Source organism: Agelaius tricolor, unplaced genomic scaffold (assembly GCF_023055355.1).
Source record: "Agelaius tricolor isolate 1412-34295 unplaced genomic scaffold, bAgeTri1.0.p SCAF_4, whole genome shotgun sequence".
Lineage (NCBI taxonomy): Eukaryota > Metazoa > Chordata > Aves > Passeriformes > Icteridae > Agelaius > Agelaius tricolor.
In genome coordinates this window covers 51885619-51909026 of record NW_027269264.1, presented here as the reverse complement: position 1 = coordinate 51909026, position 23408 = coordinate 51885619, and positions in this window count along the sequence as shown.

Below are 23408 nucleotides of genomic sequence, written 5' to 3'. Positions count from 1 at the left end.
CTGGGGTCTGTGAACTACCAGAAAGCAAAGACAAGGTCAGTGCCTGAGCAGAGGCTTTGGGATGAGATATAGGCTTCTGATGAGATCTGTGCTCCCCAAAAATCAGCAGCACTAACATTCAGTTCAGCAGGGCCAACTTTTCATGCAGACCTCTCATCTTCCTGACCTAGCCTATTAGAAGCTAAACAGATAATCACAGCAAATCACCAAGGGTAAGGAAGAAGTTCTTGGGGTGAGAATTCAGGGTCATTTAGGAGCAAGGGGCAAGAATCAGCACAGGGAAGAGATCAGGGCAGAACATGATGTGTGGCACAGAGGGTGGGCCAGGAAGGGAGTGACCCAAGCTATGGGGAGACAATCTGATATCTGAATAGTGGGGAGCTTCTCCAGCCTCTTCCACCTCCTGCCTCTCATGCAGGTACCTGGATCTTAGACATCTATGACTATGACTTTTGTGAAACAGATTCCCTCAATGTCATCTTCCTCTCTAGAACCACTAAATATCCTTTTCACAGCTCCAGCCCTTCTTGTTACACAGCAACACAAAGATAATTATTTTGGGGAAATCCCTCAGGATCACTTTACTAGGTCCCTTAAAGATGTTTAGTGTTTGTACCACTTCCTTGCCCCCTTCTAGTGGGTGTGCTGTGTCACCAGGCAGGACCCAAGCATTTAAAGACAGAAAAGACAGGAGGAATGCCTGTACCCATGAAATTTGCCTGGTGAAATGCCCTGCCAGAAATTCAGCACAGTCTGGCAGTTTCAGGGTACAGGGTCCTGACACTGGCTCCTGAGGAAAATCAAGAGTTCTTTGGCTGTCAACTCCCTCTCCAAAAACCACCTGGAATCCCTCTATTCAGCTATTCTTTACCTCTCCTTGTCTATCCTGCCCTGACAGCTGCTCAGATCTGACATCCTGGCCAGCTCTGAAGGAGCTGCACATGAAAAACCCACCAACAGATTCTGTAAACTGTTCCTGCAGTTGCAGAAATGGTCTCATAGGGCAGTTTTCTCTAGATAAGGTAGTTAGAAAAAGTGTGTACAGTACAAGGAATGATGACTCTTGAATGGGCTTCAGCTGTCACACAGTGGAGTTTTGGGTGTCATTCTTCCCCCCGGGGTAACTAGTGACAGGACAAGGGGAAAAGGGGCTGAAGTTGCATCAGAGAAGTGTTAGATTGAATTAGAAAAAATTTCTTCACCAAAAGTGATGTCAGGCAGTGGAACAGGGTGCCCAAAGAAGTGGTGGAGTCACCAGCTCCAGACATGTCTAAGAGATGTGTAGGTGAGGCACAATGGTTTAGCGATGGACATAGCACTGCAGAGTTAATGGTTGGACTCTTTAAAGGTCCTTCTTTTCCAGCTGAAATATTTCTATAATTCTATAGCAGAAGAGGTCAGATGAATATGAAAACATCTTAACAGTAACAAATGGTGCAAATTATGTTGCTTTAACAGCTTATTTAAAAGACTGATTAAAAACCCCTTTTTTTCCCAATCAATTTGCACTTTCTGAAGGCACGAACATAGTGCTAAAAATTGTTTTAGAAGTAATAGCCATTTCAGAACCCATTTTGGCTCTTACAGCAGTGGTCCAGGTACACTTGCAAAATGTGTGTTGCTTTTGGGATGAACTTAGCAACATTTTCTACTTGGAAAACTATTGTACACCCACCAGGTTTGACTCATCCACACCCAGATGAGGACTTTCTGAGAATCACTAGCAAGTTAAGAGAAAGAGTGGGACTTCTGTATGACAAGAGAAAAAAATACTTTTCTGGGAATTGGTAGGAAAATATCTTTTTGACATTTCTTGGTTCTGCATGATTGTGGCTTGTTCATAGGCTGCAGGGAGGCTTAAGAAAAAGAATGTGATGCACTGAAAGTCTAATGGAGCAATAATAAAAGCAAGAAGAAACATGCTGTCTTCATTATTCCTTTATTAAGATTCACCTAGTACACCTGATAACATTAAGTAGCTGCCAATAAGATGTGAATTAGCATCCACATCTCTAGAAAACATAGTATCTCCTTTAAGTGCTCTCTGTTCAAAATGGAGGAAGAATCATACATGTCCTTTACAGAAAGATGTAAATCTTTTAAAGCAGCTGTACGAGAAAGGCCAGTACTTGGAGTTAATGCCTGTCACGGATCACGATGAGTTCTTAGTCACAATCTCCTAACTGATTCAGCTCAGCAATCAAATTGTGAAATGGGAATGTATCATCATGTAAAAAAAATTAAGCTTGAGAGATATTGTGAGGGTCTATATGGGTATGTAACGGAGAATCTTTGGTGGCTTCCATAATATTGAAACCACCAGTTTCTTTTCTTCCCAGTCCTGTAGTGGGGGATTATCATTCCCTAATCAATTTACAATTAAACCAGTCTTCTTACTGTAAGTGTTATTTTTATTTGTGGAGTGCAACATTTCTGGAAATTACTTATTAGGTGGGAATTTTTAAAATTATTTTTATTAACTTTTTTTTTTAAGATGGGCAAACTGTAATGCAAAGAAAGGATGCAAGAGGAAAGGGAATGAGGAGAAGGAAAATCTTTTTTGTTGATGAAGGGCAGTCTGCTTTGAAAGGTTCTCATAAATATGAAGGCCACGTGAACATTTCAGATAGGAAAGAAGTAGAATAAATAAGGGAATAGGACCAACATGGTCAGAATTGAAGCAGAATTTCCAAGATGATCATGGCTGGCTCCTGATGGTAAAAGTTGAAAATATAGTTTAGATGTTCAAGAGGAATGGTTTTAGGACCACATTAAGCTTAGTTTTAATTCCTGGTGTAAAATTAAGCAAAGGACTTTATCAAGTTCATATAACAAGTTCTTGAAATAAAATCCTTGCTCAGATCCTTATCTAGCAGAAAATGCCATAGAACAGAATTACACTGACCTCAGTCAGCTACATATCTGCCCCAAGATTAGAAAATCAAAGTTGCATTTACTGGATGGAAAATTCTATCTTGAGAACTGTGATCTTGTAAAAGACTTGAAAGAGAAAATGAGAATCAGTAATAGCTCATCAGCAGAATATGGGATCCAATGAGATGTTATGTTGCAGAGGACCAATATGATCCTTAAACACATAAATGAAAATATATCAGATGGGAGAAAGGAATCTTTTTATTAGTTTGTACTTGGCATTGATATGACCATTACAGGAAAACTGTCCAGTCTTTGTACCTGCAGCTGAGAAAAGGTATCTAAAAAAGATTGGAAAGTGTTCAGAAAAGTTCCATGGGAATTATTACAGGTTTGAAAACACTGTGCAATGAAGTACTGCATGCTCTATTTAATTTTTCAAAAGGAAGATAAAGGCGTAACTAGACATGGTCTATAAATATACCCTGAAAGAATAAAAATGTGATAATAGAAGTTTCCTCAGTCTTAGAAGGAAAAACTTGAAAAGATCCAGTGGCTGGGGATGGAAACTTGGCAAACTGATTCTGAAAGGAAATATCCATTTTTAAGAAAAATTATAAAAAACAGTAGAACTACTTGCAAAGGACTATAGTGGGTTTTTCACCACCTAGCACTTTCAAGTAAGGAAATAAAGTTTTTGTTTGCTTGTAGAATGCACTGTACAAGCATAGATCACAGAAATAAAATTGGAATTTCTTAATGGAAGTAATGTCTTTATCTGAAGTGCAGTTAAAATTTCAAATTCAATTAACTTATTTTAATATCAAATTGAAATTGAATGTTTTATCTAAGATGGCTGTGCAAAAGGACTCTCCTCCATATCCAGTGGCTAAAGAGTAACGCCTTCATATATTTGTTCCCTTTTTCTAGACAGGGATCTTTGGTTAGATGAACCACCCTCAAAATGTACCTCTTTCTGCTGGTTATAGTGGGAGGATGTGTTGTCTGAACAAACATAGGTATCTACACTCAGTCTTACCATTGTTCCACCTTCAATTCAAACCAGAACTGGTATTTCTAGTGCATAACTCAGATCATCCTAAGGAGAACTAAGCAGGGCCTAGGAACTGTTCCCTAAAAATACCTTCCTATTGTACTAAATTTAAAGTGCTAATATTCCAGTTGCAGAACCTGTAGTCTTTTACAGTTGTACGAGATGAATCCCATCCTCAGTTAATGCAATTTCTCATGGCCTTTAGGCTGAAAGGAAATCCTGTGAATAATTAAGCATTCAGATACAACTATGATAGTCAGTTTTACAATATTCGTGAAGATTTCTTTCTAGCTGGAACTTGAAGAAACAGGGTTGGTCTCTCTGCCTCATTTAAATTTTGCTGAGTAACTGACATTTTCCTACAGCAGTTCTATTTTGTCATTGAGGGGAGCTTTATTTTAAAGGACCAGGTCATGACTTTGGGTTATATTACCTTATAGTAGGCAATCTCAGTTCTACCCAGAATATTTTATCTGTCTGAGGTCAGACTTGTAGACAGCCTATTAGCATCTTCTTAATTTAAAGATGTAAAAACCCCATAGGTAAAGTGAGACTTGGCATGGGTGAAAGGTGGAAAATCAGGAAACTTAATAAAGATTTTGGATTCATCTTATGGTCTCACACCTTTCATTCTACTAACCTAGGATCAGCCTTTATACCATCAATTATATACCTATTTTTGACTGAAAGGAACTACATGATGAGTTGTGAGACTTAGAAAAATCTAGTCAACATTAGAGGAAGTGTCTGAATGATAGACGGAGAGACAAAGTCTAATCTCTGTAATTCCCTGATGAAACATACACTGAGGCTTAACCTAATCCCTGAAGGAATGACAGCAAAAATAAGGTGAAAGACCAATTAGCCTTCTCTCATACTAATCCTGGTTAGAGCAGCTTATTCTTTTTTTACACTTGTGGAGACTTTCCTTATACCATGGAAAATCAAAATTGTGCTGGCCATACCTTTTTTCCAGAATAATTTCACTCCCATAGAATATCTGTCCTTGTTATCTACAGGTTTGTCACACGCCAGAATGAAAAGATTTCTGATCCCAGTGGAAGATTCGGTAGTGATAAGTCAAGAAGATAAGCCAGGCATGAAAATTAACCCTGGATAGAATGATTTTAAGTTGATTCTATTCAAATTAAATGAAAGGATGAAAGCAGGTCTGTAACTAAGGTTTTGAGTGGTAAAGGACAAAAGGAAATTAGGCAGAAAAGTCAGCTGGGTGGAACATATCCAGAGCATGAATATAAAGAAGGTCTGTATATTTTCTTTTTCCAACATAGGAAAACTACTGAGAATTTCTACCACAAGGAAAAATTACACTTTAATAAAATGTAACTAGGCTGTACTGAATGAAAAATTGTAACAGAATAATCAGTAAGGAAAAAGAAAAACTAATAAGGAATAGAAGTCAAAAACATTTACAGACCTACCAAAAATATTTTGGATATCAAAAGGCCAATATTCTTGAAGTTGTTCAAGAGTCATTAGCAAGAAAACAATATATACAAAAAATGAAAGAGATAAAGATTAAGGCAAAAAATTATTATGCTTCAATAATTAATATATGCTTCAGTTGTCAAGGGAAATTAAAATATCCAAGCAGAATTAAAGAAAGTAAGTAGAACAAATATAAAATCATAACTGTTTAAATATATTTCAGCCATACATTTTACCAATTCAAACTAATTCTGGGGAGAGAATAATATTTCCAGATTCCAAAAATTATGAAATGGGACAGGTCAAAATTCAACAAACACAAAAAAAAATCAGTTCTATAAACCACATCAAAACAAAAACTTGCAGAAAAGAGAACATTCAACTGTAGTATCTGAATCTTTGAAATCTTATGACAGATTTGTGTTTGATTTATGATTATCATGAAGTCTGACATAAGCAATTCTAGTATGCATGGTTTGCTTACTTTCCAGGGAAAAGAACTTGCAACATTTACATCTTTTCTTGAGGTCTGCCAGCCATCTTTTTAAACTTGATATTTGGCATATAACTCCTTGTAAGGGAAATTTATTTAAAAAAAAAAAAAGTTCTAAATATAAAAGTTCTTTAACAATGAATACTAAGAAGCTTCAACTTCTATACTATCTGATGAGAAACAACAATCTATGTAGGATTTTTTTTAATCTTTTGCATGTGTTGAATATTGACAAAGCTAGAACTGCCCTCATCAATGCAATAAATTTCAGTTGATAAACCCATCTAAATTAATTATGTTGTCATAATTCTATAACCTATTATTCCTTACTAGAAAAGGTGAACAAGACCTACCACAAAATATCCTTTATTCGTAAGAAGAACCAGTGCATCATGGCACTCATATGATCACAAGAACATCTTCAAGCTGGGGACAGACCAGGAAAGAATGCAAGTATGCAACACCCAAACAACAGTGCCTCTAGGAGTAAAAACAACATCACAGACTTGGTATGGTTTGAAATTAAAAATATCTCAATTAAATGAAATTTTTAACATATATAATATTAATTAATTTTAAAAAAAGTAATCAAGATACTTGAAAGGAAAACTTCCCAGTGGAGCAGTTTGTTCTTTTTTCAAATAAGAAATCAATATTATTTTGGAGGTGGAAAGGGAATAGAAAGCTCATCTTCCCATGGACCAGATGTCTGGAACTGATAGGACAAGTTATCTCTCAGTATGTGCATGACATTCATTACTAAACTCAAAGTCTAGTGGACTGGTGTGCACTTACAGAATGGCAAAGACAGTTGAGCTCGATGTCCCTGCCTTCTACTGATTTTGAGCAGTAAATCTCTGAGTAAACTTTTAAAATTTAAAATTAAATAACCTTTGAAACCATAAGGAAAGATACAAGGAAAGTAGACAAGCTGTCTCGTAAAGCATGTTGTTGTAAGTCATTGTGTTTGAGAGATATTTCTCAGGCCTGGAAAAAAGTCCTACATTTATTTGTGATACCAAAGTAGTGTGAGTAGAATATCTTTCTGGTGTCCTGACCTTACTACTGCAGTAAATCTGAAGACCTTATAGATTTATATAATAAAAAAATCTATGATGAAAATTTCTTTAAAATTTGCTTTTTAAATTTCAACAGCATACTTAGGCACACGTGTAAACTTATAAACAGGCATTGTGCAGACTTAAGATACAGTTTTCTATCTTGCCTGTCTGGCTCCTTCAGTGGCAGCCTCAGAAGGTAAAATCCTCAGAGACAGATTCAGTAGGTGTTATGTCTTCCCAAAATCCACATCTGAAGACAGCCTCACTGCTATTCCTCCCTACACCAGAAAAGTCAGTCACCTGTGAGAGTTTTAGCACAGTTTTCCACTAGTTCTCACTAGTTCCCTCTGTTTTGCCACTAGTAACTCCCACTAGATCAGAGTCACAGGGCTGAGATGGCAGTGAGAACTTCAACACAGAGAAGATGGCAGTCAGGACATTTATTGACAGCACAAAATCATGGGGCTGAATTTGTGGTAGATGTGTGCAGCTACTGTGTGGAACCACAGAGCAGAAATATGTGTCTTTTGGGAAAAACCTCTGGAAGAACCTTGCTCCATCTCTCTGCCCAAAACCAAACCAATGTAAATTGGGTTTCTCACTTCTTGTCTAGCAAATATTTGTATATCTACAAGGATGGAATTCCAAAATCTTGTTGAGTGTCCAGTGAGAAGCTATGAGGGAGAAAATATTTGGAAGAAAGTTAATAGAAAAAATACATAGAGAAGAGGAAGTCCATTAGAATTCTTACTCTCTTTACTGGAGACCTTGATCCCACTATGATTCTTGGTTTAACATGACATATTATTTGAAATATGCAAGACATGTCCAGAGATTCACTCCCAGAGTATTTCTACCAGGTTTTCTCTCACTGTATGTGTGCTCTGCAGAGAAAACAGGTCACAGTTTAAACACCAGAACTCATGATGGTGTGCCTAGTCTGGCAGCAATGGACTGTAATTTTCATCACAGGAGTCTATATGGTGAGATGTTACCAATTTATGATCAGAACAGTATTGATAACCCACTAATGATTTGTGTGTTGATGAACAGTGTTTGCCCAGCTTCAACATTTTCTTGTGGCCATGCCACAAGAGACAGTCTAGATGAGGACAAGAGTTGTAGGGGAAACAGGAGGAACTGTTCATTTGAATGGGCCAAAATAATTTAATGTCATGCTCCACAATTCAAAGCTGAAGCATGGAGGGAAGTGTCTTCCAAGGTCACTGTTGCTGAGAGATAATGGAAGGTGATGATTGAACACCTTCACATCAGTGCTGCTTGAGTCTTATTCCCTTCTTTCCCTCATTTATTAAAGTAACTTTAGCTCAAACAATTAGTTTTCTCACTCTTGTTCTGTGTTTTCTCCCACCCCAGCACAGGGGTAGGACTGAGTAAGCAGCTCTGTAGGTGCTTAGATTCTCTTAGAATCCTCCAAAAATGGCCAGGATAGAACAGCAGCATAAAAACAATTTCTTTTTTTTCCTCCTTCTCCTACTATGTAAATATTTTTGAACAATTACAGCCCTACTTCTTGCTCAGCTGAGTTTTACCACTTCTTCCATAAAATATTATTTATTTTCATTTTTGATGCACACCTTAATTATGTTTAGGATCTCAAACAGAGTGATACACTTTTCTATTCATATGTGTACTATTTGAGTTTATAAATTTGCTTCTTTGTTCCTAAGTTTTATTTGCACAGCAATTTCTTTAAGGAGGAAAAAGTGAAGAGTTGATATTATATATGAAAAAGATAGGTAGTTTTTCACTAGGGAACACCTCCTCTAACAATTATAATTCATAAAGCAAAAATCTTGCGTATGACACTAGCCAATTTAGTCTGATATAAAACAGGGCCCACATTTTCTTTCATTTATATTTTTATGATATGTAATGTCTTTATAATTTTTACCACTCACATCAAAGCTGCCAACTGCTGAGTGTCTAAATAAGTAGCATGTGAAGAAAATGAGTGAATTGCTAAATGTCCCATTACATCCATGGAGAATATCCTTGCATTTGGAGTCAGGAATCTTAAAATTGAGACGACAAATGAATGGTTTTCACTCCAATGGAGTGAGGGTTTTGGCAGTAGCAATTCTATTATTCTCTGTGTCTGAATAGAAAGAGAAAAACAGAGACAGAGAAAGGAATGAATAAAGCCAAACCCATAGAAACCTACTGCAGCACCTCAACTCTAGGACTGAATGACAATTACATCTAAAGAGAGAAAAATAAATCTGGTAGAACCTGAATTATCCAGAAGTATGCTGCCTCAAAGGTCTGGAATTATTTTGAGTACTTGGGTGATCCAAGTAGTGGAGAGGTGGACAGATGAGATTTTTTTACCATTTCTATTATCCAAATGAGGCACATTTATCTGTTAGTGCCTACACATGGCTGAATCCTTATGCACTTTAGCTATGATTGTTAATAAAGGAGATAATGCTCAAAAGGACTTTCATCTGATGAGATTAGAGAGATACTAGGATTGTCTCTTGTCCAGTTTTAGTTCACAGCAATTAACGCATTGCCAAAAACAGGAAGTAGTTTAGTAGTTGGGAATGCCAGTAATTTCTCCAAGTGTACTTTCTCCAAGTGTACTCTTTTTAGAGTCTTAGTGAATTCCCCAGCACAGACGCACCAAATATATTTTGCTGGTTGACCCTAATGACCAGAAATGTTCCTGGTCCCATTTAATTTCTCAGTATAGATATATTCTTAATGATTGTCATAAATTAGATGCTAAGAATAAAGTAAAATTGCCTAGACATAATTATCTACTGTCATTTGAGATGCCCTTGGGTGTCCCTTTTGGTTGCCATTTCAAAAGAATAGAAGGATTTTACCTACCTTTAGATGGTGTCACATCTGCCAACCCCACAGCATGTCCTGTGATGTTACACACTTAGATGTTTAGGCAACTAGACCGATCACTAAGGGTAGGTTTCAGCTCCAGATTCAGATGCACACATATGGCACTGATGGCACTTTTGTTCTCATTGCAGCCAATGAAAATTCAGGCAATGCACTGAAAAAAATTTAGGGCAAAAACATCCATTAAAAAGAAATAAATTAAAAAATTGTCCATTCTACAGAAGGGCATCCATACTGGCCACAATCCCCTATGTGGATAACAAAACACCACCAGTAATGCTATCACTACTAATCAAGGGCCAAATAGGCAGTAGATTAAATATTTTCATAGAAGGGAAACAAGACCAGATCTCCACTTAAGCTCTCAAAATAGTTCCATCTTTTGCTCTAGTTATAAAGACTTTCCTCTCTATGAGAAAAAGTCAGCATTGAGCTGTCAAACTGTGATTGAAGTGATTTAGTCCTGTTACACAGTAGCACTGTTGGGATGAATGATATGAAAAAAAGGCAAGAAGAAAGAGCTGCTTTTTCTCCTAGCATGTGAGTATCTCACCACAAAACCTGGAGAAAATCCATGGATGTATTATTTTATAACAAGTAACTATCCAATGGTTTAAAAAAAATTGAATCTTAAATTATAATTCATGAAGTAAAACTAGGAAGTCATGTTGTGTTAGGATACTCTGGTATAATATGTCTTGTACAGTGCATCTTAATTTGAATTGACACAAGAAAACACTCATTGATTTATGACACTAATTTTAGGACATGATGTTTTTTGGTTTTGCTGCTGCTCTTGTTTTTACTATTATTGTTACTGTTATTGTTATACTATCCTTGATCTATTACTGCCTTTTTTCACACCAAGATTTGACAGGTGGATAATGAATATTGTCTATTGTGCCATTACTATGATTAGATGTGGATAGCAGTTGTTATGCTATTGACTCATTTCTGCTATTGACAAGCTAATTCTGAAATTTTTTTTAGCTTATCAAGATGTATTGTCAGCTGAAGTGTGTGTGTCTTGTGGTTAGCAAGCTGATCTTTTACTAAAACTGTAGGATCCAGACCATTAGTTCATCAGTCAATGCATATGGCAGTTTTTATTCTGTGAAATTATGCACTATGTTAGCATTCTAAGCCATCAGTTGTTATCAAGGATGAGTGAGCCCCATGCAAAGAAAACATCTTGGAATAATCATGAAATCTTCAACTAACCACCAGTCTGTACAGTCAAAATGAAATCCAGCCATGCCATATCACCATTTTTAGCCATGTGCACATCACCTAACCCAGGCTCATCTTCTGGGTTCCCTCCACAGTGTCTCCAGAGAGCATTTCTTCCCATTTTTAGCAGTCATTTGTCTTTTGCTGATGGGATCTAATTTTCTGTAACAGTCTGTGTCTCTCCAGTGAATGCAGGAAGAGCCTGTTTAAAAGTTTCAGAGTGATCACAGGAGGACCCGTGTTGGGAGGGACCTCAAGCAGCCATCCTGTCTGAATTCTTGTTCAAAGGAGAGTCAGCCAGGTTTCTTAGGGCTTCCACAGAAATTTTGAATGAGGATTGCAGAACTTCTCTGCACAACCAAGTCTCCTGTCAACCTCAAGGCTGCTCTCAATGTCCCACAGCATGGTAGATATGTAAGGGGCATCTCTTGGCATTTATATCTGAACATGTAATTGACCATTTCTAAAAAGAAGACATTTCAGTGAGCCACTCAAGTTTCATTGGTTTGAGTATTTATTTTTATTTTTTTTTCTGTTGTGGGCTGCTTTTTTCAGTGTTGGCTATGTTAACAGAGGATATACTACTGCTGAAGTTCCAGCTTCTATGAAAAGCACATTTAGGGCAAAAAAAAGTCTTATTAAAGTGCATAGTAAAATATATAGTGAGCCAAGAGTTTTCAGTTTACAGGGCAAATTATTGTCCCTGTAAATGAAAAAGTAACCTCCAGTGGGCAATAATGCCTGAAGCTGAATTATATCCACTTTTTCATCCCATAAGTCAATAGCTTTCCACTATAAACATCAGCTCTAGTCAATATGATATGCTGCATACTGATATATTGACTAATGGTACTATTAAAAGCCCACAAAATGTCAGCAGCTGGGAATTTCTCATGCATATAGTTCTGCATTTCAGTAGATAAGGGTGCTCTGTGTAACTTATAAATCCATGCCCAGTTGGGAACAGTCTTTGTAATACTTCCCTTTGTGTTATCCTAGAGGATGCACAACTTCCCCAGTGTCTCCATTCCCACACTTTTTTTTGCCTTTTTTTTTTTTGATAAAAGAGACTTTCTTATTCTGTCAAGGAAGCCATCCAGAAAATTCTCTGTTGAAAAGTAACCAAAAGAGGTAACATATAATTATTGCTTCTCTTCTACATATGAAACATGACATAGTGTGAGGTTTTTCTTTCTTTTTCTCTTACAGTGAAGACACTGACTCCTATCTACTTTGCTGACAGAGTGTCTCTGAAGAATGAATTTAGATGGCAGGTAAATGAAAGGTAACCTAGTAAGTTTGCAAGTTGCATTTGTTTTAAGCTGTAATGCTCAAGGCCAAAGGTATCTTTTGGGGTTTGTGAAGAGCTCGAAGGAACTGTTGCCCCAGAGAATACCTAGAGATCATTATCACCAACCTAATAAATGCCTTGTGTCAAGGTGATCTGTCTGGCAGAACAGAAATTAAATTCATGGTCAAATAATTTACATTGACTTTGATCTGAAACTTTCTGGAGAAGTAAAATATTTTCTGCATTTTAGGCTTGATTGGGTTTCGAAGGTTTTCCCAAATTAAGAGAAGGTGTGGGTGCAGAGTAGCCAATTGAATTGACAAGAGAATCCTCATACAGACGTGAATCAGGTGTTTACATCATTTAGTAAATTTTTTTTTAGCATGTGAGGGTATTTTTTTCAACTGCAATTGCACTAACAGAATGCATAAATTAGGAATGAAAATATACATATATTTGTGAATCTGAAGTATCTGACAGTTTGTCAGTCCCTACTCCAACGTGGTGCAGTCTTGTTAGTCAAACACATCATTTGAATTTTGCACAGGGATAGAGATGCCTCTTTTGGTCCTGCTAGTGGCCATTCGTCATGTGTGTCATATGACATCATTTGTTGACTGTCTGAAAAGTCTTTCAGGATTAAGACCAGCAACCAAAATAATAGTGACATTGGTTTTGCTATTAATTAAATGTGTTTTCCAAGAGAATTAGAGAAAAGGTGTAAATGAATCACGGCATTCTCATTAAAAAAAAAAAAAAAAAAAAAAAGAGCCCATTTCTTATTTTAGAATATATTTCTTTTCTCAGATTGTTTCTATTGCAGGTTGGGAAGCATTTCTGTGTGTGGTTTTAGCTCTGTCACTTTTCCTGCAAGCAGGTCATTTTTCCCTTTCATGGAAAACATATTTTTCAATAGCATTTATTTATTAGAGTACAAGATTTTCATGCAAGCCATGGACCTAGGAGCATGTACAATTTCAGAAACCTACATACACCATGTCTATTCTGACAAACCTGTGTTAGAAGATCTTTATCCTGTGCTTCTTGTGCATTGACAAATTAACTTTAACAGACACCCAAGAGGGAATAGCAGTTCACCACAGAAGTTTTAAATTGGATGATCAGTGTCTTGGAATGTTTAACAGAAATAGCAGCAGTCAGGAAAAAAAAAAGGTTTTATACCTATGACACATTCAGCATTTTTGGCACCCCAATTGCTGAGCATGGTTCAGCATGGAAATGCATAACCATGGAGGATTTTGGGAAACACCATTTACTCTCAGTACTTGGATGACAGAGAATAATGAAAAGGTGCAGAATAAGAATAATAAATCCTACTAAGTGTTCTGCAGACTTTTTCTAAATTCAAATTCTTTCAAGTTTAGCTGAACATTTTTAAACCACTGATTTTTGCTTTTTTTTGTTTTGGTTTGAAATACATCTATTTAATTTCTGAAAAGTTAAAATATTTATGAAAATATATTATCTCAATTTCTTTTTAAAAATATTTCTTATAAATCCATTTTTTTATCAAAAGGATATTAGACAGAATTTTTTCATTCTAACCTATAAATAGCCATGATTTATAGCAACACATATAACCTCAATTTATTAGTTGGGAAAATAGGTATAATGATAATTATTACTATTCTCACAGGAGCAGTGAGCATGAATGGTCATTCTTTAAGTATGCTAAGATGTGAAACGACAGATAATGGATATGTCCAAAGTACCTTTTCTTTGGGTTTTACCTGCCAAAGGCAAATGTAGCTATGGGAATTAATAGACACAATATCTCATTTTGGTATCAAACTTTTCTTATCAGCATGGTTTATAAAATAATTATCATAGACTTTAATTTTATTACCCAAGAAATATATTAAAAATGTAGATCTTTTATAATTTCTTCAATTAACAGTAGACACTTCTTGATTACTTTCTAATTAAATAATTTCACTCCAAGACTTGGTAATTACAACAAGAAGTTATTAAAATTAGAAAACATTTGCTAACTCAGTACTTTTGATTATTAAGCCTTTATCGCTTAATATCGCCAAATAGTCTATGAAGATATATGAGGTTGGAAACTGAATTTAATGTATTCAGCTATAATAATTAACCACAGGTGTTCCAAACAATGCAGTGCCTCTTCCCTGTCATATAGTTTCTTATGAAATCTATTGTTTCTGTCATTGCACTTATTTTTCATCTTATTAAGGTATCTGTCTATTGACAACGTATTATTGTTCCTATTACAGGGAAGAATACTCTTGATACTGTTCCATTCATCTGAAAGATATAGCAATGAATAGCACAATTTATATTAATCCGTTTCTATGTAGGATAAAACATTTTATACATCTATACATATAGTATTCATGCATGGTGTGTCTCTGCATGTACAGCAAAAGGAGTCAAAAGTCAAAAAAACAATGTTCTTAATAAGAATAAGAGAGAATTTGACATGGGCTGAAGAGTTGAGATGACCCAGAACTGTCTCAAAGGAGGGATTTCTATTAGCAAATGGGGAGAAAACTTGGTTCTACAAAAATTGATATAATTTCCTACTGGAAACAGAGGAACAAGGATAACATCTAGATGAATTTTTCTCAATCAAACTAAGTTTATAAAAAGAAAACTCCTAATCTGACCATCACTCAAATTGTTTGCAGTTAAACAATTGAATCCTTAAGCTGATGTTCTGAAGGAAATATTATATGAAGGACTTGGCCACACACAGAGTTAAGACTTGGATTAATCCTGCTAATTTGTGAAGCATCTGAGGCCTTTTTAGTTGGAATACAGTTCCCTTCAGCTCCCTGTCTAGTCAATGAAGAGAGATAAGTCACTTCACCAGTTAACTGAGATCACAGGAAGGCTGAATTAACCTCTAGAGAAATTAAGCTCCTGCTTTTAACATCACAGAATATTTTGTCTGATTATAGCCAGTCAGGTGTTATGGAACAATGACTCTAGACCTTTGTGAGTGTGCTCCAAAGAGATTGGTTAGAAAGTCTGGACAGGTCCTTCATTTTTAATGTTTTGGATGTTTTTTTCCTACTTTATAGACAGAAAAAAATTGAATCTGCTTGTACTCAAAATTAAGAATCCTCCAGGACTTCAGGCAGCTCATTTTTTCCTTTCTATCATTCACTGTCTGATAAGGAAAGTAGTCCCAGAAAGTAAGTAGCAGTAAGTCTGGAATCAGTCACTAAAAAATAATAAAATTTAAAAAAAAATTAAAAAAGGTGACATTGCTAGATACTTTTGTTTAATAGAATTTTAATGCAAACCTCTGAGTGAATATGATCTGAACCAACCTACCTTTTAAAAAATATCTGATAATCTTAGTGTCATTGATTTAAGTTTCTCTGATTCATACAGTTTCAGGAAGTATTATCTGCCTTTTCTTATGGGCATCAATAAAGAATCATAAGGCTTAATTAATGTGGATCATTTTAAGAGCCTTAGATTAAAAGTGATATGCAAGTTAAAAAGCACTGCCATTAATGTTTATGTTCAATGCTTTGCAGCCTTGCCAGCTGGCTTTCTTTTATTTTTTCATTTACGTGTTTTTATAGGGAATTAGTCATAGAAAAAAAAAAAGGAAATAAATGGTGATACTTTGGTAATTTCTATATGTCACAGATTCCACACTGTTTCACCTGATGACCAAAATACCTAAATGACCTGGCCATTACACACCATCATTATGATGCTTGTTTCTCAACAATCATCTTTACAGCCTCACCTAAACCTGGATTCTTCTGTCTCTGTAACAGGCATCTGCAAACCTGGTCGAGTAGGATCCCTTCTTTATTGTCCAATGTTAATTCCAGATAATTTATAAACTGTTCTTTTTGTTTACTTATGCATCATCATCAATCAATGACCAATCTTGCCCTAAACAATAAAAGAACAAAAATATTTGAAAGCATGACAACTGAAGAACAAAAAATTATATGCAAGCTTCCTTTAAAAGGAAATCCAGTGTTGATTCTACTTTTTATCTTTTTTTTTTCTCCCCAAAACATCCAATTTGGCACATATTTTAAGGGTTTTTCTTCTTTATGAAAAAAAATAAGAGAGAAATTTCCCTGCCCTTCACATTTTAGAGGTTTTCATTAAAAGCAAGATATTGCCAAATGAAAATGGCAACGCTTTATCTGCACCTTTCTGACCACAAGGATATTGACCAGCTGGAGTAAGTCCAGACAAAGCCACCAAAATGATTAGAAGGAAGGAGAAACTCTCCCATGTGGAAAGACAGAGAGCAATGGGCTTGTTCAGCCTAGAAGAGAAGGCTTTGGGGTCACTTAATTGCAGCCTTTCAGAACCTGAAGGGAGCCTATGAAGGAGACGGAAAATAGCTTTTTACAAGAGCATGGAGTGAGAAGACAAGAGGGAATGGACTCAAAGTGAAAGAGAGTAGGTTTAGCTGGGTATTATTAAGAAATTCTTCCCTAAGCCTGGTGAGGATCTGGCACAGCTTGCCCAGAGAAGCTTTGGATATTCCATCTCTGGAAGTGCTCAAGGCCAGGCTGGATGGGGCTTTGACCAGTCTGGTCTAGCAGAAATGGGGGGTGGAACTTGGTGACCTTTAAGGTTCCTTCCAACCTAAACACATTTATGATTTTATACTTCTGTGTTTCTCTGAAACTAAATCCTTCCTCTTTGAACTGAACCATTGCTGAAGTAACAGAATTAACTTTTCCTGTTCAGATATAATTTAGCTGACAATCTGTCCTTGGTACCTTTGCACCTGAAAACCCAAAAGACATTTGATATTTGTGAAAGAAGATAAGGACTTGTGCTTGAAGACAAATCCTCACTTGCCTATGCATGGGCATCCAGGACTTCCTTTCCTTTCCTCTTAGATGAAACTTGATGGGGGAGGCAGAGCTGGACAACCACACTCACTTTTAGCAATGACCCATCAATCCTCTCGAGCCCCACTGGAGGCTAGGTCCCTGCAGCTACTTCAAAAGAAGGATGTCTGAATCATTCAGTAGAGCACAAATCTTACTTCTTTACTTGCTATCTCTCCACCACCTTACTACCAACAGGCAACCTCTTTGTGAACAGCTTGCTCAGGCCATGATTGTGATCTTACTGAGATGTCTGTCCATCTGTCTTGCAGAGGGAGGAGTCTGTTGATCTCAACACTATAAGACATTTTGGAAGGTCTTGCTGGACATTCACCTTCATAGCACTTGCTTGAATTAGGGTTTTACAGTTTCACCAGAAGACTGAGATTTCAGTCCAGGAAAAAGTACTAAACATCATCATGAGATGGTTTTTATGTACCATCAAACTCATAGCAGCACTGAATTAAGAAATTATAGGTGGGGGGGAGGAATAATTAAGTGGATTATTTGACAATTAGGACAATAATTAAGAGAAGCAACTTACAAGTACCTCCTTTGAAGGAACTGCTCTCTCACCCTTCCTCTGCAGATATAAAAAGTGGAGTCAAAGGTTGGACTTGGTCATCTTGGATATCTTTTGCAACCTCAAATCTGCAATTATGTGAAAACCAAAAAGAAAAGAACAATCTTGATCTTGCACAAGGAAAAATCTCTGTGTTTATATGTGTGACATTGATTCCTGACTACCATCCATCTACACTGTGGTGGTTTGACAGGAAATGTGTTTTTTGGGATGCTGTGTTTTTGGCCAATGGATATTCAGGCTTTAATATTGGCATTTAACCTGGCCATTGAGACATGGACATGCCTCTGAGAACACGGGGTTAAAAGCAGAGCTCTCCCCTGGGAGGGTCCTCTTGGGTTTCCGGCGGGAAAGAGTTCGGGTCTCTCCCCCGGCCCAGCTGCTGGCTGGGCAGGGGGAGGGGAAAGCCATGTGGCCGGGAGAGGTAGGCCTGAGCCCGGGGGTGGAAGGGTGGAAGAGAGAGAGAGAGAGAGACACCGGGAGCCATCGGGCAGCCCCCCCTGAGAGACACAGAGAGAGAGAGAGAGAAAGAGAGAGCTGCTGCCTGAGACTGTAACCTTGAAGCTTGATAAACATGGGCCTGTGCCGGCAGCACGGCTGGGACGGAGAAGGAGGGGAGTTCAGCCAGCCGCTTGTAAGAGCTTTTAACCCCTTTTTGGAAAATGAGAACTTCACAGAACATTGACCTTTCCTAGAAGATAGAGTGGAAGATGAAAAAAGGAAATGGGCCAGTGTGAGAGAGGTCTGGGCGAGTGAGAAATAGTAGAAGAATAGAGAAGAATCCTAGTGAGAAGAGATGATAGAGTAGCTTTTGCTGGACTCTTTTTGTATAGCCATGGACAGAACCATGTTCCTTGTGATACAGAAACTGCATTCTAAGGAGAAGCAATGGCCTCAGAACCAAGAGGGTTCAGTGTTGATGCCCCTCGGCCCCAGAAGGTGAAAAAATATGGGAGAGACAAGTGTCCCAAAAGAGAGATTGTGAAGACAAGTGTCCCAAAAGAGAGACTGTGCCTTTTTAGATCGAGACAGAGCATCCTTAAAAGACAACCCTAGAAGCAGTTCTGGTCCGTGTTCAGTAGTGAGAGCACTAGACATGAAAAAGAAGAAGTCACCACGGCAGATGTTCTCCGGGCAGTGCCACGAGTGACACGGAAACACACGAAGCTTCAGCTGTGTTTCCAGGGGAAGCCCATGGCACAAGAAAGACTCCTCTCCTCTTGATGAACTGAAGATTGATTGTCTAAAAAGTGCTGCTAGACCGAGAGTTAGTGATTTGAAGATCAAATGTATTGTGTTAAAATTTAGTAGGGAGAAGAAGAAATGCATTTGTGAAGTTTTCATTTTCCCAGTGTATGTGTTTCATTTTATCTGTAGTTGTAGAGTAGTTAATAAAGTTCTAGTTCTCTTTTCCCTAAGTAAGAGCCTGCTTTGCTTATTCCTGGTCACATCTCACAGCAGAAACCAAAGAAAAAGTATCTTCATAGAAGCACTGGCATTGTGCCAGTGTTAAACCATGACATACACTAAGTTGCATCATGTTCTCTTGTGTCTGAAAGATCTTAAGTGATCTTAAGAGACACATCTTTAGGCAAGAGACACACCTGAAGTGTCTCTTGCTTAAAAATTTCAAGTCCCTGCTGAGTTGCTCTTAATGCATCTCACCTGCCTACAAATACTCTTCTCTGCTCACCATTTTTTTGAAGTCAGATGCTCCCTTGTATGATTACTGCAGCTAAGAGGAAATTTTTCAACGCCTGTTGACATTGTTGTCAGAAAAGACTGATTTATTGAAACAAAAGCTTTTCTCAGAAACTCAGCATATTTAGTGGATCTTAGCTATGTCAGGAAAGAGTCACTGCTGCCCCACAAAATTCAATATTTCGATAATGATGGGAGACTGAGGTTCAAATACCTGGTTTGTTAATTTCTAACAACAGACTGTTTCTCCCACATCACAGGAGGGCTTCAGACACTGTATACCTGCATTCGTCCTTCTAGGTCATTGTACTTTAGGAACTGAAAATATTAATCAGCTAGAATGCTTGGTTGCTTCCTATCCAGTTCTTGTCATGAGTCACTCTCAGGACAGAACTTCTAAACCTTCTACATTTGTCAATCTGTTGTTCTGATACGACATGCTAAAAAAAGGAACAATATGGAAAATTGTGGGTTAGGTCCTGACCTCAGGCTCAATCTTCAACAGCACCAGAAAAATCAATCTAATTTCTCCAAATTTATACAAATGTAATTGACAAGAGAACACAGCCTTTTGTCTCTCCACATATCATCACTCAGAACTCCCCTAGTGCTAGTGCCACCACACTGCTACTGAGGCTGGATCATCAGGGTGAAATGAATTTCCTCGTGGTTTATTATACGATCCCTGCCAAAACGCATTTCTCTGACAAGGACATGGAGCTTCCTTTCAGAGGCACAGATTTCACAGTGCTGCTGTGGACTCCACACTTTCATCAGTCTAAATTATTTGATACAATTTAATTAGTCTAATCAAAAGGCTCAGCAGTTCTTGTAACTCTGCTCAAGAAAGAGGAAAGGAAAAAAATCAGTGCTTTGTTTACTTCCAATGTTGCTCCCAACGCATGAAGACACACCAAAATAACTGCTGTTTATTTTACAAGATGGAAAAAATATTGAACGCCCTCTGGTTATAGAAGCCATTTTCTTTTGGGATTACAAGTGCAGAGATGAATTAGGTACACTTAGGATCAATATCTGTTTCTCTTCTCGGCTCAAGATGGGATTTGTCAAAATTCGAGAGCAGCTTCTATTGAGTGTCAGCTACAAATCCTTCCAGTACTGAGTCATATACTCATTGAAAGTTGAAATATAAATGGCAAAGGGCTTTTTCAGCTACAATGTCCGAGGTCAGAATGGTAGATCACCTTTCTTCCTTCTTTTTAATGAGCTTTGGTTTGATGAAGTGACCTTGCAGGTCTGGAATCTAAGGACGTAACGGGTCTTTACAAGCCCTGGCTGTGTTGGGTTCCATGTAGCACGGCTCCAGGAAGCAAAAAGCACAACACAGAATAATTGAGCATTGGTAAGTGAAAGATATGGCTCATGCTGGGAAGATTTTGTCTTTTGATACGATAATTTTTTTTTTTTTTTTATTCTATCAATTGAATCTTAAATGTGGTCGGAATGTGAGGGGAAGAAATAGCCATGGCTACCAGGCTTCAGCACGGTCAACAAGTGTTAATCTGCTGCGTGCCAGTCCTTGACTTTGCATATGAAAAATGCTTCACTGCTGAGAAAGTCACTGGGAAAGGAATGCCCTCACACTTAGAAGAAATGGGGTCCTAAGGCACAGCCCAGAAATCCAAGGACCTCAAAAGCAGATCATGCTCAATCACCTATTTGGAAACTGAAACAGCCTCTGAAGACAGAACCAGTTTGAAGAATCAAAAAGGCTCTTTCTTCAAGATTGGATTTTGCTTTTTGGAAAAGTATATCTTTTCTGGAGCAATTAAACACTCCCAGGTTCCAGTTGAACAGAAGTTTGATCTTGCTGTTTGCATTCTTGACCAAGAATAGCAAATCCCAGGGAAATATAATATAGAACCAAGTTTAAAAAATAAAATATAATATAAAAATATAAAAAACATATATAAAATGTTTTATATATATATAAAAATAATATAAAAAAATAAAAAACAAAAAATAAAAAATAAAAGTAAAAAATAAAAAATAAAAAATAAAAAATAAAAAATAAAAAATAAAATATAAAATATAAAATATAAAATATAAAATATAAAATATATAATATAAAATAGATAATATCTAAAATATGAAATATATAAAATATAAAATATAGTGTATAATATAAAGTATAAAAATAAAGTAAAAATTACTCAATTCCTTAGGAGTTTGAAAAGTTTCTAATTTTTTTTGGCTTTCTTTGGGATGTATGTTCAGTACTGACTTTATAAGAATGCCCTTTGGCTTGAAATATCTTATATAAGTGTGATCAGCTGCTGCATGGAGGGTGAATGTGCTAAATAATTTTAAAGACAGGCTGTTTTTTAAGGGCATATGTGACCATCAAATTTTGTGTCCTGGTGTTCTGTGTAACACCATAAATTCATCCCATTCTGTCTGCAGATGAAGAGACAGAAAGATATTTCCCTGTAGGATCAATTTGCATGGATGAAGCCATTGCTGAATCATCTTTTCCATTTAGGAAGACAGGATTCATACCTGGGCTATCTGAGGGTCATAAGTCACTCTCTTTTCAGAGGAGGCTGAATTTGCAGCAAGTGTGCACATTGGTGCACCTCCGATTGGCAATGAACATTGAGTCTGTGTCTTACGTATGCATTATTACCTTAAGGAAATTAGCCAGGAAATTTGGACTGAAGGAGCTGATTCTCTTTGTTAAGTGGAAAAAGTACTGTATAATTAATATTGAAGCCAGTAACAAAGCAAAACTAGGCTTCTCATCCTTGAAACTTCACTGACTGGAAAAATTAGCCTACTCTCCCTCTTGCTCAGTCTCTTTTGCTCCGTCTTCCTTTTTTTTTTTTTTTTTTTTTAATTATAACTTGCTGAAGCACTCCATAATACCCTTTAATCTCCTTTAATAACTACCCTATCCTAGATTTTTCTAAGCATCCTTTTGCACAGCATCCACAAATCCAAGAATGAATTGCTGTTAAGATTGACTGACTGGCTGATCTCTGAGCTCTGCCAATTTACCAATCCGTGGCTTGCTCTTGTGGTTCCTCGGGTTCATTGTGGAACGCACGGAAGGGTGGGAGGGGAATGGGGAAAGGCATTTATTCTCTCCTGTAGAGCCACCACCTGCACTCAGCTCGTCTTACTCAGCCTTCTGAGTTGACAATAGCACTTTAAGGAGTCCACTGAAGTGAAAGGCAGGTTGACCTTGCAATGTCCAGAGATAGCAGAGCAATTTTTGCATCTCCATAAAGGTGTAGAGTAAGATAATGGAGGCAGAGTGATAAAAATAACTGAGTTTATGGCTCTGGAGTTCAATAACTACAATTTGTCTCCCTTGAAAGGGAGGGAAAGAAAAAAAAGAAAGAAAGGAAAAAAGAAAGGAAAAAAAAGGGAGAAAAGTTAAAAAAACCTCAAAAAACAAAAAAAGAAAGATGAAAGAGTGAAGAAAGAAAAAAGGGAGAGGAGAGGAAACAGAGAGAGAAGGAGAGAGAAAGAGAGAGAGTGAAAGAAAGAGAGAGAAAAAGTGAGAAAGAGAAAAAGTGAGAAAGAGAAAAAGTGAGAAAAAGAAAGAAAGAAAGAAAGAAAGAAAGAAAGAAAGAAAGAAAGAAAGAAAGAAAGAAAGAAAGAAAGAAAGAAAGAAAGAAAGAAAGAAAGAAGCATTTTTTCACCTTTCCTGACTATCATGTTTATCTGACTACTCATGTTAGTTAAGGTGCCTCTGCACAAACAAGGAGTAAAATGTACATTACTGGTTTTAATACATTTTGATTCTACATTTTGTCCATCAAAATGAATCAATATGTATTGTTGGTCATATTTCATTGTTTCCTTATCTCTTACAATTCTTGTACAATTTTCTTTAGTATTTTATAAAACAAAGATTTTCTTGTAGGGACCTCACTAAGTTTTCCTCAATAAGTTTTT